Source organism: Gopherus evgoodei, chromosome 12 (assembly GCF_007399415.2).
Source record: "Gopherus evgoodei ecotype Sinaloan lineage chromosome 12, rGopEvg1_v1.p, whole genome shotgun sequence".
NCBI classification, from domain to species: domain Eukaryota; kingdom Metazoa; phylum Chordata; order Testudines; family Testudinidae; genus Gopherus; species Gopherus evgoodei.
This window is the reverse complement of record NC_044333.1, coordinates 7,664,399-7,678,570: the sequence shown is the minus strand read 5'-3', so window position 1 is coordinate 7,678,570 and position 14,172 is coordinate 7,664,399. Positions and strand designations below refer to the sequence as shown.

General features: G+C 45.2%; 1 long non-coding RNA gene across 3 annotated transcripts; it reads right to left on the bottom strand.

Annotated features, from left to right (window-relative positions):
- Positions 1-4,068: 4,068 nt before the first annotated feature.
- On the bottom strand, positions 4,069-8,611 carry LOC115660451. 3 transcript variants are annotated; one of them, XR_004002823.1, is made up of 7 exons: positions 7,601-8,611; positions 7,250-7,363; positions 6,864-7,077; positions 5,975-6,763; positions 5,483-5,853; positions 5,130-5,245; positions 4,069-4,759 (listed from the first exon to the last, which is right to left on the bottom strand). It is a non-coding gene; the product is annotated as an uncharacterized LOC115660451 (long non-coding RNA). The 3 variants fall into 3 exon arrangements; XR_004002822.1 differs by having other exon boundaries at positions 4,891-5,245; positions 5,483-6,763; XR_004002821.1 differs by having other exon boundaries at positions 5,483-6,763.
- Between the last annotated feature and the right edge of the window lie 5,561 nt (positions 8,612-14,172).

The window sequence follows — 14,172 nt, the reverse complement described above, 5'->3', positions numbered from 1 at the left end:
CATTTTAACATTCTTAGAAGGTCTCTTTCTAGAAGTCTATAATATATAACTGAACTATGGTTGTATGTAAAGTGTTTTTAAAATGTTTAAGAAGCTTCATTTAAAATTAAATATAATGCAGAGCCCCCTGGACCGGTGGCCAGGACCCAGCAGCATGAGTGCCACTGAAAATAAGCTCACGTGCCGCCTTCGGCACCCGTGCCATAGGTTGCCTACCCCTGGCTTAGGCAATGAGTTCCCCAGCTGTACTTCCCCTGTTTGCTGACAGAGGGCGGCAGAGTTCCTTCTCTGAGCAGTTTCTGTGTATGGAGTTCTGGGTAAACAGCTGGTGGAGCAGGTGTTGGCTGCTCTTTGCCCTCTTCACCTATGGATGGTGGCTATGAGCCATGTAACATCTGCGTTTCAGGCTGCCAGGCACACACATTGCCTGGGCTGGTAGCTGTGAGCTCTGCTACCAGCTCCACAGAGTTCCAGGTGCCATGGTGACTGACACTCATAAAACAGGTTTCAGAGTAGCAGCCGTGTTAGTCTGTATCTGCAAAAAGAATAGGAGTACTTGTGGCACCTTAGAGACTAACACATTTATTTGAGCATAAGCTTTCGTGGGATGCATCCGAAGAAGTGGGCTGTAGCCCATGAAAGCTTATGCTCAAATAAATTTGTTAGTCTCTAAGGTGCCAAAAGTACTCCTGTTCTTTTTACTCATAAAACAGACAAAGTGGGTGAGGCAGGTAATCTTGTACTGAATCTACTTTTCTGGCTTTCAGGTGCCATAGAGCTCCTCAGGTCACAAGACGCTCCAAAGCTTGTCTCTTCCACCATCAGAACTTGGTCCAGTAAAAGATACTACCTCACGTATCTTGTCTGTCTCCTCCTGGGACCAATACAGCTACAACAACTCTCCTGAACTGGGCAAGTGAGATTCTGTTACAGTGGCTGGATTGGTGCACAGTCTGAAAGAAAATTGTACAGGACTTTTTGGGCTAGACCTGGTCAGAAACTGTTAAATATTGTCCACAAACTTTTAAAGGAACAAATGACTTTCTGAGAAATCTTTGTTTTTTATTAAAAAAAAATTCCCTAAACTTTTCAGTTTTCAAAAAATTGAAATGTTTGGCTCTTGCAATTCATTTAAAATGCAACACTTCACTGACATTGTTTCCAAAATAACTTTCATCAGGAAATTTTTGAACAAAGCTTGACCAGCTCCACTGGAGATCAGGGTTCTCTCCTGCCTCATTTGAGCACTGGACCACTTGCAGCTTGGTACTCGGTCTGTTGTGAGGTCACTGGACCAGATCCACCAAGATATTTAATCTCCTAATTCCCAGGGATTTCCACAGGAGTTCGGGGCCTAAATAACTCTTGAGGATACAGACTGTCCCACTCTGATTCTTCAGTCCTCCAAAGTGCTCTGCCAAAACCAGAGTAGGAAAAATCTGCTATTTCAAGAATGAAATACAAGCAAGAAAAATCTTGTCCCAAGTCACAAACCCTATTCTGTTCCCTCTTCAGGTGAGCTCACAATGCCCCAGTGATGTAGGAAAGTGCAGGTAATCCTAGGTAACAGGCTGGGAAATGGACAGTGTTAAGGCTGATGGGAGAAAAGGACATTGTGTCTCCAGTAACTTATCAGTATCTTAAGATGCAGGAGACTGGTTCCAGTGTCAGTCATGGGAGGCAGTGATCTGCCAGCAACAATTCTACCTGAGGGCAAAGATGGCGGCTATTAAATGCCCAAGTGATGTTATGGGCTGAAGTGTCACCACCTGGAAACTGCTCCCCTCCCCTGTGGTCATGTTACATCCCAGCAGCAATCACAGGCCAGGGGCTGACTGACTTGGGCTCTAAGATTGGCCAGTCGGAGTGATGTGACTCCCCCCAGAAGCTATTGAAGGGAGGCTGACACAGCCCATGTAGGAGGGGAGTTTTAGCAACAAGCAGGCTGTGGAGCAGAGACCCTGGAGGACTCTGCAGCACAAATGGCATTTGTAGCTGCTGCTGGTGGTACCTCTTGGGGGGAAGAGGGGCAGAAGAGGCGAAAGTGATGGACTTTCCCTGTGCTAAATTCAGGAAGGAGCAGTGACTGGCCAATAAAAAGGGCTATTAGTTGAATTTCCAAAATGTCTCTGAAAAACCAGTTCTGTCCTGTCTCTAGAGGACCCTGCTTAATATTTCTGAAGTTTATTCAGGGCTCATAAAAAGGGGCTCCCTGACCCAGGCCGAGCTCAGGGCTCTGTAGGGAGGAGGTTGTATGGGGACCCAGGTAGAACCTCCAGGGCCAAGGTGAAAGCCGTGATCCTCTGCAGAACAGGAAATGGGACACCTGTTTTATGTTTCTTGTCCTGAGGACTGGAGATGCCCCAGAATGACTGGAGGCTGCAGGATGGATTTACCGATGGTTCAGTGACAGAAGGAGCAGCTGTTGGCAGAACATCAGGCCACTGGGGAGGGTGCCCAGCCTCTATCTGTCCTGTGCCTTTGTGCCGTCAGCCCCACTCTCTGGTGTCTGGTGGTGTTTGACCCTGGCTAATGCTTGGGGATGCAGTGTGTGTGTGGAAGTTGAATGCACAGTTAAGCTCTGCCCATCTCGATGAAGGGAGGGAGCAGACTGTGTTGTAGGTGGGACTGTGATCACCAATGCTGCAGAAAATCACATGTTGGGATCTGCGGTTTTAACTGGTGGTTTTATAATCCTGCAGCCAGTTCCTCCTAGGCAGGGTGTGTACAGACCTTTGTACAGTGTTTAGGCGAGGCTGAGATGGGCCGGAACCATCCCTCCAACTCTCCATGATCTCGGGGCGGTTACGAGAAAATAAAACCCTGATCTGATCTTCCTCTCTCCACCCTCAGTTTGGCTTCATTTTGCCAAATAGAAGCTGAAATGAGATTGTTGCAAAGCCAAGACCACGGCTTTCCCCATTTTGCTCTTCTCTGGTGTTAGGTCCCCTCCTGCACCACTGTTTGTGAGTGACACCAGTTCACGTGATATCTTTGCACAGGATATCGCATTCTCCCCAACCTCCTTCCCAAGGTACGAGTCACTTATATTGTCTTCACCTTGGAGATGCTGTCTTCCTGCAGGGACAATCGGGCCCTGGTGGCTTTCAGGCAGCAGGGTTTATAGAGTTTGAGACCCTACAACAACGTTTTGGGCATTGCCCTATGGTTGAGGTACAGCGTGTGGCTGGGAAGCTGATTGGGGAGGGGCAGAAAGTGGATGCAGAATAACATGTTACTGGCCCCTCTCCCTCTTCTCATCCCCTCCAGCCACGTGCTGCTAATACTGACCCTGTTCTATGTCCCCTGGTCATGCTCCCAGTCCCTCTGAGGCAGATCATGGAGATCTGATTTCCCAGAATGCCTGCAATGAGATCTACAGACCCGTGCTTGGCAATTCAGGGGGAATGAGCTCTTGCAGGCCAACCCAGCACCGCCCTGAGAGGTGCCAGACTTGGAGGGGGGTTAGAAGAGAAGAGGGAACAGCTGGAGCAGACTGCAGAGGACAGCTGAAGGCAAGAGCTTCCTGGATGCCCAATGGCCCCCTCTGGAGCGAGGGGCAGCCAGAGCTGAACCCACCCTGGGGGACTATTCGCTGCTAGCCTGTGAGCCCAGTTCAGGAGCTCAGGAATCGGTGGCCCCACCATTCCAATGGAAGAATTGCTCTGGGGTCACTGACCGCCCCTTTCAGAGCCGCTCTTTGAGGGGCTCTTATGACAGGGCAGCGGGGCAAAGCGCTTGGATGTGGCTGACCAAAGGCCTTGCCCTGGCCCCTCCGGGCATCCTGTGAGAGAAACATGGTAACTGCTGCTGTGCTTCCTGCTTTCCCCTTGACCGGTGCACCTGGCCATGTCCTCTCCGCATCCCTGGGAGCCTTGCACACGGCTTTTCCCTCTCTAGGACAGTGGGCTGGTCTCTCCTGTGCTGATCTCTCCTGTGCTGGGTCCCTGCTGGAGTGGGAGAGTGACATGGGGGCCATGCTGGCACAGATGGGGGAGCAGTGCACCTGGGAGGGACTCTGCCCTGCTGTGGGGCTGGGAGCATGGGCATGGCCAAGGGGCACAGGACAGGTTTATAGAACATTCAAAAAACGAAGAGACAAGTTCTCTCTGATGGATTTTATTGTCTATTGTTCCTAAATGGCCCTAAGGGTTGGTCCCTGCTCGATGCTCCAGAGGAAGGCGAAAAACCTCCAGGGCTCTGGCCAATCTACCCTGGAGGAAAATTCCTTCCTGACCCCAAACATGGCGATCGGTTTCACTCTGTGCATGCGAGCCAGGATCACAGTGGGGAAAGGACCCGCTGGTCACTATGGTTACATACCCTGTCCCAGGCCCCTCCAGGATAGTGTCTGTGTCCCAGCACTAACCCGTTTCCAGGGCTTTCTTCTTTGCTTCCATCCCAGCAGCAACTTTTGAACATTATGTGACAAGCAGGTTCACCACCTCCTAATAAAGATGAATCCCCTGACATCTGCCATCCCCCTCACGTCCTCTTAGATCCTGAGATGCATGATCAGCTGTAACAAACCCTTTGGCACAATATAAGTTATAACGAGCACTAAAAAGTTGCTGTGCTCATTTGTTAGACTTACCAAATGCTGCTTACCTCTCCTTAGCCAATCCTGGTGCTTTATTGAATGAAAGGTCTTTTTCCTGGTTTCATATTTTGAGATCCAATCATCCTTTCAGGTGTTGGATCTGTTCAGCTCCATTCCTATTCCTCCGTACTCAAATCCTGAGCATCTGTAACTCTTCTCCTGAAAAGACACATCAGCTTCACAAATGAGTCCCTGGGAAGCACAGCTGTGGCTGTAGAGATCAGCATGTGACAGGTAACTTGTTTGCATGATCTGTTCCATTTGGCAATAAGAGAATCCTAAATGCTCACCTCCTTGTCAGTGATGGTCTGCTGCATTGTGGGTTTGAGACGTGAAGGTGATAAGTGTTTGTCTTCCCATTCGAGTCAAGGAAGGCAACTTTTTGCAGGTCTGGCAACGTGTGTGTGTGTGCTTCAGTAATATGACTGCTTATAGTCCTCAATCCCCAGGAGATCAGATCAGCTGCATTTCTTTCTCCTGAAGGGAAACCAGATCCATCAATTTCTCCATTATGAGGGGAGTTCCTTACCTCTTGGCAGCAGTGAGGAGTTTTGCTTGTTTCCTTTCTGTAGATATCCCAGATCTTCTAGGAACTTACTGAAGTTTTCACGCCCTCAACGTTCAACTCAGCTGCATTTCTCTCATCTGAAAGTACAAGGATCTATTCATTTCCACTTGAACATTAAAGAAATGTGCTTTTTTTTGTCTCTTATCAACTGACATGCCCAGTTCAGCTAGCTGGATTTGCATTAATTCCTTCTAGAACACAACAGCCCTCTGGTGTCCTTCCATCTGGAGATGCCATGTGAGCTATTTATTTGGTCTGCAAGTGTTGCTTTAGCACCAGATTCATTTGTGAACCAGAGAAACTTAAATGCTTACCTCCATGTCTGTGATGTTCTGCAGACTTGATTCAGATTTGCAACTAGCTGAACTATTTGAAGTAGCTTTTTTTGTTTGTGTCTTTTTCCCTTGAAATAATAGCATTTTTTCATTGGAGTCCTCAATGGCTTGAGCAGCTGGCAAGTCCATGTTGCTTTGTCTTGTGTCTGCTTTTGACACTGTCCTCATGACAAGAAAGGTCATCCACAGTTTTTCTCCCTGAAAGTAAAATCCACACCACTTAATGTACACATGGATATTTGGAGACTGGTATTTCTTACCTCCTTGCCTGGGACAGCCAAGCCACTGAGCCTCATTTCTCCCTGGTAGGAATGAGCACCTGGTCTCTTCATATCTCAGAAGAGCAAAACCTGCAATCAATGTTTGACAGAATTATTTATTATTACTCATTGCCAGCTATGAAGAGTCATCAGTGGAGAAGGTTCCTTAGCATCCAGATCATTGGGCTTCTAGAGACCTTTCAGTGCTCACCTACTTGTCAGTCATGTTCCACCACAAGTCTTTGATTCTTAGGAGTACAGCCAGCTGCACCTGTTAAAACCTGAAGCGTATAAATGGCTGCTTGCCTTTTTCTGAACTGGAAGTAAAATGCTTTTCCCTCTAGCCAGGTATCAGTGCCTGTCTGACTATTTTTTTTCTTAAATTCAGCAGCCTCTTATCATCCTCCCTTGAATGGTAAGACCTTCATTTCACCTGAAAATAGAAACAGAGCCTTTAATTCCTGCCCCCGTGTCGTGAGGAGGTTCCTGACCTCTTGATAGAAATGTTCAGTTCCACTTATTTCTTGACATCTGAAAAATAAGCAACAATGATCAATTAGGCACAAATAGAATCAGCTGGACAACTCCTCTCTGCAAATGCAAGAACAGGCTCAATGCTCATCTTCACACTGTGGTTAGTTGCACTTCTTCTTTGAAATAACTTCCCTGTTACATCCTTGTAGGAACAACCAATGGCCTTCTCTGGGAAGGAAAAAGCAGCAGAGATCATCATCATTAGTTAGATTTACCAACTACTTTCCTTTCATCTGAATAAGTAGCTCCCATTTTTATTGCTTTATTCAGTAAAGCAACTTCTCCTGCTCTTAAGAGAGATGAAAATTGCATCAGTTACCTTTCGTCCACCTAAAAGTATGACAGAACCATTGACTATTATGGGAATAGTGTATTGTATTTCTTACCTCCTTAAAAGGATGGATCAGCTACTTCCTTCCTGTAACTTACAGCCATGTGTCATCCTTGCATCTCGAAATATGACCTGCTGCAAAGATCAATGTTTTACACACCATATTTTTGTCAGGCAACAAATGTAAATGAATTGTCATTGGATTCATTTTGTAATAGGGAGTATAAATACTCACCTTCTGCATGATGAATTGCTGGATTGGTTTATCTCTTTCTCTCCATACAATCAGCTGTATTGTTAAAATCTAGTAGGTATAAGTGGTTTCCTTATTCTTGACTAGAACAAGTAAATATTTCTGTAACCTTAGAAGCTTTGGTTATGTATCTTGCTTTATTCTTCTGAAACTGCTTGTAGCCTTTGACGGCAAAGGATAGATTCACTTCCTTCACCTGAAAGTACACCCAGATTGGTTAGTTTCCACTCCATTGCTAGGAGAAGGTGAATTCCTTAACCCTTGATAGTAAGAGAAACTGTTCCTACTTGTGACAGACAAGCTGCATGTCTTTCACCTGAAGGGAAACCAGATCCATCAATTTCTCCATTATGAGGGGAGTTTTTTACCTCTTGGTAGCAGTGAGGAGTTTTGCTTGTTTCCTTTCTGTAGATATCCCAGATCTTCTAGCAACTTCCTGAAGTTTTCACATCCTCAACGTTCAAATCAGCTGCATTTCTCATCTGAAAGTACGAGGATCTATTCATTTCCACTTGAATGTTAAGAAGGGAAAAAAGGTGCAATTCTTTACCAAGTGACATGTCTGGTTCGGCTAGTTGGATTTGCATTAATTCCTTCTGGAACACAACAGCCCTCTGGTGTCCTTCCATCTGGAGATGCAATGTGAGCTATTTATTTGGTCTGCAAGTGTTGCTTTAGCACCAGATCCATTTGTGAACCAGAGAAACTTAAATGCTTACCTCCATGTCTGATGTTTTGCTGATTTGATTCAGACTTGAGACTAGCTGAACTATTTGAAGTGGCTTTTTTTGTTTGCTTTTTTTCCCCCTTGAAATAACAACATCTTGTCATTGGAGTCCTCAATGTATTGAGCAGCTGGCAAGTCCATGTTGCTTTGTCTTGTGTCTGCTTTTGACACTGTCCCCATGACAAGTAAGGTCATCCACAGTTTTTCTCCCTGAAAGCAAAATCCACACCACTTAATGTACACATGGATGTTTGGAGAGTGGTATTTCTCACCTCCTTGCCCGGGACAGCCACGCCACTTAGCCTCACTTCTCCCTGGTAGGAATGAGCACCTGGTCTCTTCATATCTCAGAAGAGCAAAACCTGCAATCAATGTTTGACAGAATTATTTATTATTACTCATTACCAGCTATGAAGAGTCATCAGTGGAGAAGGTTCCTTAGCATCCAGATCATTGGGCTTCTAGAGACCTTTCAGTGCTCACCTACTTGTCAGTCATGTTCCACCGCAAGGCTTTGATTCTTAGCAGTACAGCCAGCTACACCTGTTAAAACCTGAAGCGTATAAATGGCTGCTTGCCTTTTTCTGAACTGGAAGTAAAATGCTTTTCCCTCTAGCCAGGTATCATTATCTGTCTGACCATTTTTTCCCCTTAAATTTAGCAGCCTCTTTTCATCCTGCCTTGAATGGTAAGACCTTCATTTCACCTGAAAATAGAAACAGAGCCTTTAATTCCTGCCCCTGTGTTGTGAGGAGGCTCCTGACCTCTTGATAGAAATGTTCAGTTCCACTTATTTCTTGACATCTGAAAAATAAGCAACAATGATCAATTAGGCACAAATAGAATCAGCTGGACAGCTCCTCTCTGCAAATGCAAGAACAGGCTCAATGCTCATCTTCACACTGTGGTTAGTTGCACTTGTTCTTTGAAATAACTTCCATGTTAAATCCTTGTAGGAACAACCAATGGCCTTCTCTGGGAAGGAAAAAGCAGCAGAGATCATCATCATTAGTTAGATTTACCAACTACTTTCCTTTTATCTGAACAGGTAGCTCCCATTTTTATTGTTTTATTCAGTACAGCAACTTCTCCTGCTCTAGAGAGATGAAAATTGCATCAGATACCTTTCTTCCACCTAAAAGTATGACAGAACCATTGACTATTATGGGAATGGTGTATTGTATTTCATACCTCCTTAAAAGGATGGATCAGCTACTTCCTTCCTATAACCTACAGCCATGTGTCATCCTTGCATCTCGAAATATGACCTGCTGCAAAGATCAATGTTTGACAGACCATATTTTTGTCAGGCAACAAATGTAAATGAATTGTCATCGGATTCATTTTGTAATAGGGAGTATAAATACACACCTCCTGTGTGATGAATTGCTGTATTGGATTATCTCTTTCTCTCCATACAATCAGCTCTATTGTTAAAAATCTAGTGTGTATAGGTGATTTCCTTATTCTTGATTGGAACAAGTAAATACTTCTGTAACCTCAGAAGCTTTGGTTATGTATCTTGCTTTATTCTTCTGAAACTGCTTGTAGCCTTTGACGGCAAAGGATAGATTCACCTCCTTCACCTGAAAGTACACCCAGATTGGTTAGTTTCCACTCCATTGCTAGAAGGTGAATTCCTTAACCCTTGATAGTAAGAGACACTGTTCCTACTTCTGACGGACAAGCTGCATTTCTTTCACCTGAAGGGAAACCAGATCCATCAATTTCTCCATTATGAGGGGAGTTTCTTACCTCTTGGTAACAGTGAGGAGTTTTGCTTGTTTCCTTTCTGTAGATATCCCAGATCTTCTAGCAACTTCCTGAAGTTTTCACACCCTCAACGTTCAAATCAGCTGCATTTCTCTCATCTGAAAGTACAAGGATCTATGCATTTCCACTTGAATGTTAAGGGGCGGGAAGTGCATTTCTTTACCAACTGACATGTCTGGTTCAGATAGTTGGATTTGCATTAATTCCTTCTAGACAACAACAGCCCTCTGGTGTCCTTCCATCTGGAGATGCCATGTGAGCTATTTATTTGGTCTGCAAGTGTTGCTTTAGCACCAGATTCATTTGTGAACCAGAGAAACTTAAATGCTTACCTCCATGTCTGATGTTCTGCTGATTTGATTCAAACTTGCGACTAGCTGAACTATCTGAAGTGGCTTTTTTGTTTGCTTTTTTCACCCCTTGAAATAATAACATCTTGTCATTGGAGTCCTCAATGTATTGAGCAGCTGGCAAGTCCATGTTGCTTTGTCTTGTGTCTGCTTTTGACACTGTCCCCATGACAAGTAAGGTCATCCACAGTTTTTCTCCCTGAAAGCAAAATCCACACCACTTAATGTACACATGGATGTTTGGAGACTGGTATTTCTTACCTCCTTTCCCGGGACAGCCACGCCACTGAGCCTCACTTCTCCCTGGTAGGAATGAGCACCTGGTCTCTTCATATCTCAGAAGAGCAAAACCTGCAATCAATGTTTGACAGAATTATTTATTATTACTCATTGCCAGCTATGAAGAGTCATCAGTGGAGAAGGTTCCTTAGCATCCAGATCATTGGGCTTCTAGAGACCTTTCAGTGCTCACCTACTTGTCAGTCATGTTCCACTGCAAGGCTTTGATTCTTAGCAGTACAGCCAGCTACACCTGTTAAAACCTGAAGCGTATAAATGGCTGCTTGCCTCTTTCTGAACTGGAAGTAAAATGCTTTTCCCTCTAGCCAGGTATCATTACCTGTCTGACCTTTTTTTTCCCTTAAATTTAGCAGCCTCTTATCATCCTCCTTTGAATGGTAAGACCTTCATTTCACCTGAAAATAGAAACAGCCTTTCATTCCTGCCCCCGTGTTGTGAGGAGGTTCCTGACCTCTTGATAGAAATGTTCAGTTCCACTTATTTCTTGACATCTGAAAAATAAGCAACAATGATCAATTAGGCACAAATAGAATCAGCTGGACAGCTCCTCTCTGCAAATGCAAGAACAGGCTCAATGCTCATCTTCACACTGTGGTTAGTTGCACTTCTTCTTTGAAATAACTTCCCTGTTACATCCTTGTAGGAACAACCAATGGCCTTCTCTGGGAAGGAAAAAGCAGCAGAGATCATCATCATTAGTTAGAATTACCAACTACTTTCCTTTCATCTCAACAGGTAGCTCCCATTTGTATTGCTTTATTCAGTACAGCAACTTCTCCTGCTCTTTAGAGAGATGAAAATTGCATCAGTTACCTTTCTTCCACCTGAAAGTATGACAGAACCATTGACTATTATGGGGATGGTGTATTGTATTTCTTACCTCCTTAAAAGGATGGATCAGCTACTTTCTTCCTGTAACCTACAGCCATGTGTTATCCTTGCATCTCGAAATATGACCTGCTGCAAAGATCAATGTTTGACAAATCATATTTTTGTCAGGCAACAAATGTAAATGAATTGTCATTGGATTCATTTTGTAACAAGGAGTGTAAATGCACACCTTCTGATGATGAATTGCTGGACTGGTTTCTCTCTTTCTCTCCATACAATCGGCTGTATTGTTAAAATCTAGTATGTATAAGTGGTTTCCTTATTCTTGACTAGAACAAGTAAATATTTCTGTAACCTCTCAGAAGCTTTGGTTATGTATCTTGCTTTATTCTTCTGAAACTGCTTGTAGCCTTTGACAGCAAAGGATAGATTCACTTCCTTCACCTGAAAGTACACCCAGATTGGTTAGTTCCCACTCCATTGCTAGGAGAAAGTGCATTCCTTACCTCTTGATAGGAACAGGTTCTCTTACTACTTCTGACAGACAAGCTGCAGTGATCAAATCAACAGAAATAAGAGATTACTTTGCAGTTGGTCCTGAAAGGTAAGAACCAAGCTGATGCCTGCTCTGAGCTATGGCCAATTGTACCCTTTTCATTTTGAATTGTACAAATGCCTGTATTGTTAACCCCTAGTAGCTACAACTGGCTGCTTTGAGTACAGCTTGACAAAGGCAATTGCGATTCTACCTGATGCTAAAGAAATCCATCTGGGTTTTTACCCCCATCCACTTCTGTGCTTCTCCTTTCTCTTCTCTTGCAGCCTCTTTGCCCATTCCTCTCTCTTTTTCCCTCTCTTCTCTCATTCCCCTTAGTTCCATGGTGCTTCTCACTAACTTCTTTGGTTCCCCCCCCCCCACACCCTCTTCTCCCTTATCAGTACCTCATCCCTCCCTCCCTGCCTTGTTTCCTTCCTCCTTACAAGAATACTTTCCTTCATCCTTCTGTGTCTCACGTTCCGTTCTTTAGCAATGTAAGCAGGTTGGTCCCAGAAGGCCCTGCTCCATCACCCTGGTCCCCGTACTCAGACCCAGAGACAGCAGCCATGTGCTCTGGGTGACAGCCTGGTGTAAAATGCTGCAGTCCCTGGGGGCTGACCCAACAATCACTGCATCACAACAGAGTCACGGGTCATCACCACCTTGTCATTTGGGCAAAGTGACCTAGCCCAGGTCCCTCCTCCCCCACCCCCCCGGGGAGCTGTAGGGGGAAGGCTCTGGCTGACTCTAAACTCTCAAATGAGTCAAATTACACTCCAGATCTGGAGTCACCAGCTGGGGCTCTGTTTGTGACAGTGAGTTCCAGGGTCTTGAATGGCTCCTTTCCCTGTGATTTGGATGGAGTGGGACTTACACAGCCCTCACCTATGGAAGCTTACATCCTAGTTCCCTTCCCCTGCCTGTCCCCTCCTCTGGCTTTGTCTAGGTCACCACCCCTACAGTGGAATGTTCCACTTCCATCACAATGGGCCAATTCTGAGCAGTGCTGAGCTCCTGCATCTCCCTCTGAAACCAGTGGGAGCTGCAGATAGGGTGACCAGATGTCCTGATTTTATGGGGACAGTCCCAATTTCTGGGTCTTTTTCTTATATAGGCTTCTATTACCCACCATCCCATCCCAATTTTTCTCACGTGCTCTCTGGTCACCCTAGCTGCAGGTGCCCAACCTCTCTTAAGACTGTGTTTCATGGCACCGTGCTGTCCTCCATCTTGTGTTCTAGGCTAATCACTGCAGACCCACCCAGGGACTGACAGTCAGCACCTCCTGTGCAAGGGTTTCAGTGTTAGCTGGAGATGGGCAGATACCAGAACCATCACTCCACCCTTCCATGATCGCTGGGGGCTCTGATAAAAGGACACCTGTTATTGGCTGTGTGGACCTATACGTTGTCCTAGCTTTGGCCAGGTAACTGGCCCTGCAGACCTCAGTCAAACTGCCTGAAAGACAATGGACTCATTTGGTGGCAAATGCGCTTGGCCAGGTTTGCTGCAAAGCACTTGTATTAGCACCCTATAGACTCTGCATGGACACTAGGACATGGAGGCCCATGAAAATGGACCAGCTCAGTCAGCAGTGGGATTTTCCACTGCCCCCTTGGCCAGATGTACCTTCTGTAACCCCTCTTTTATACCCTGATACAAAAAAGTTGTGTATTACCCCTCTCACATGCTTAGTTACCACCATACACCCTGGACCTGTTGGTTCGAACCCTAGGAGGGGTCAATGTGTACCATCTTCGGGGAGTGTATTTATTCTATAACTCTGTAGCAGGGTATTCTCGTACTACCCTTCTGGACTGTTTTTAGTGACTAGCTACTGCCTAGTGTTTATTAGGAATGTCTCTGTTTTAGCAACACCTGCCACATCCTTACCAAGTTCATGTACTGGACAGTGGTATTGTAAGCAGGGCCTGACTTGGTTCAGGCCTCATCTGGTACCAGGCTCTATGTTTCAGGCTTTTTCTGCTACAATCCCCATATCCAAATCACCCTAGGTTTGGCTTTGGTTTTCCCAGCAGATGAGTTTGCAAAACCAAGACCTGAACCATCTCCCTTCTGTTCTGCTCTAGTGTTGTTCTGTTCTGCTCCAACTTTGTTTGTGAGTGACATCCCACCCCACCCCCTGTAACTTGGGTTGCCTTGAACTCCCTGATCTGTTGTTCATCCTGACCTCCAGCACAGGTGCAACTCCCATTGATTTCCACTTGTAGATGCTCTTACCCTCCAATCAGCATCAGCTCCCAATCCTGCTGGCCTGAAGCTTCCAGAAGGTTGGGCTTATAGAGTTTGCCAGTGAGCAGAGTCAGCGCTGCAAACTAATTCCACTGCAACAATTTGCACTTCACTGGGTGGTTTGAGTTCAGTCTGTGATGGTGTAAGGGCAATGTCTGTGAGAACTAGAGATGTGTCAATAGGAAGTGGAGATGAAATAGTTGTTTAGCTATATTGTAGAGGGGAGGTTAATGAGAACTAGAACTGAAGGGAAGGGAGAGGGAAAGACAGATCTCTCGACTGTCTCTGATTAACTCCCTCAGAAACATAACTCCATAAAACATAAGCAGGAAAGAAGATAGAAGTAAGCAGAACACCACTTCTGTCAGTTCAGGATGTGCCCCAGTGTTCTTTATGACCAATTTATGGAAATATTGGACACCATGAGGTTGATGCATGGGGCATATTTATATCATTACCAAAATCCTTCACTCTGCAAAGCAATGAGTCACTGGAAGACCTGATGACTGTTGCATGAAC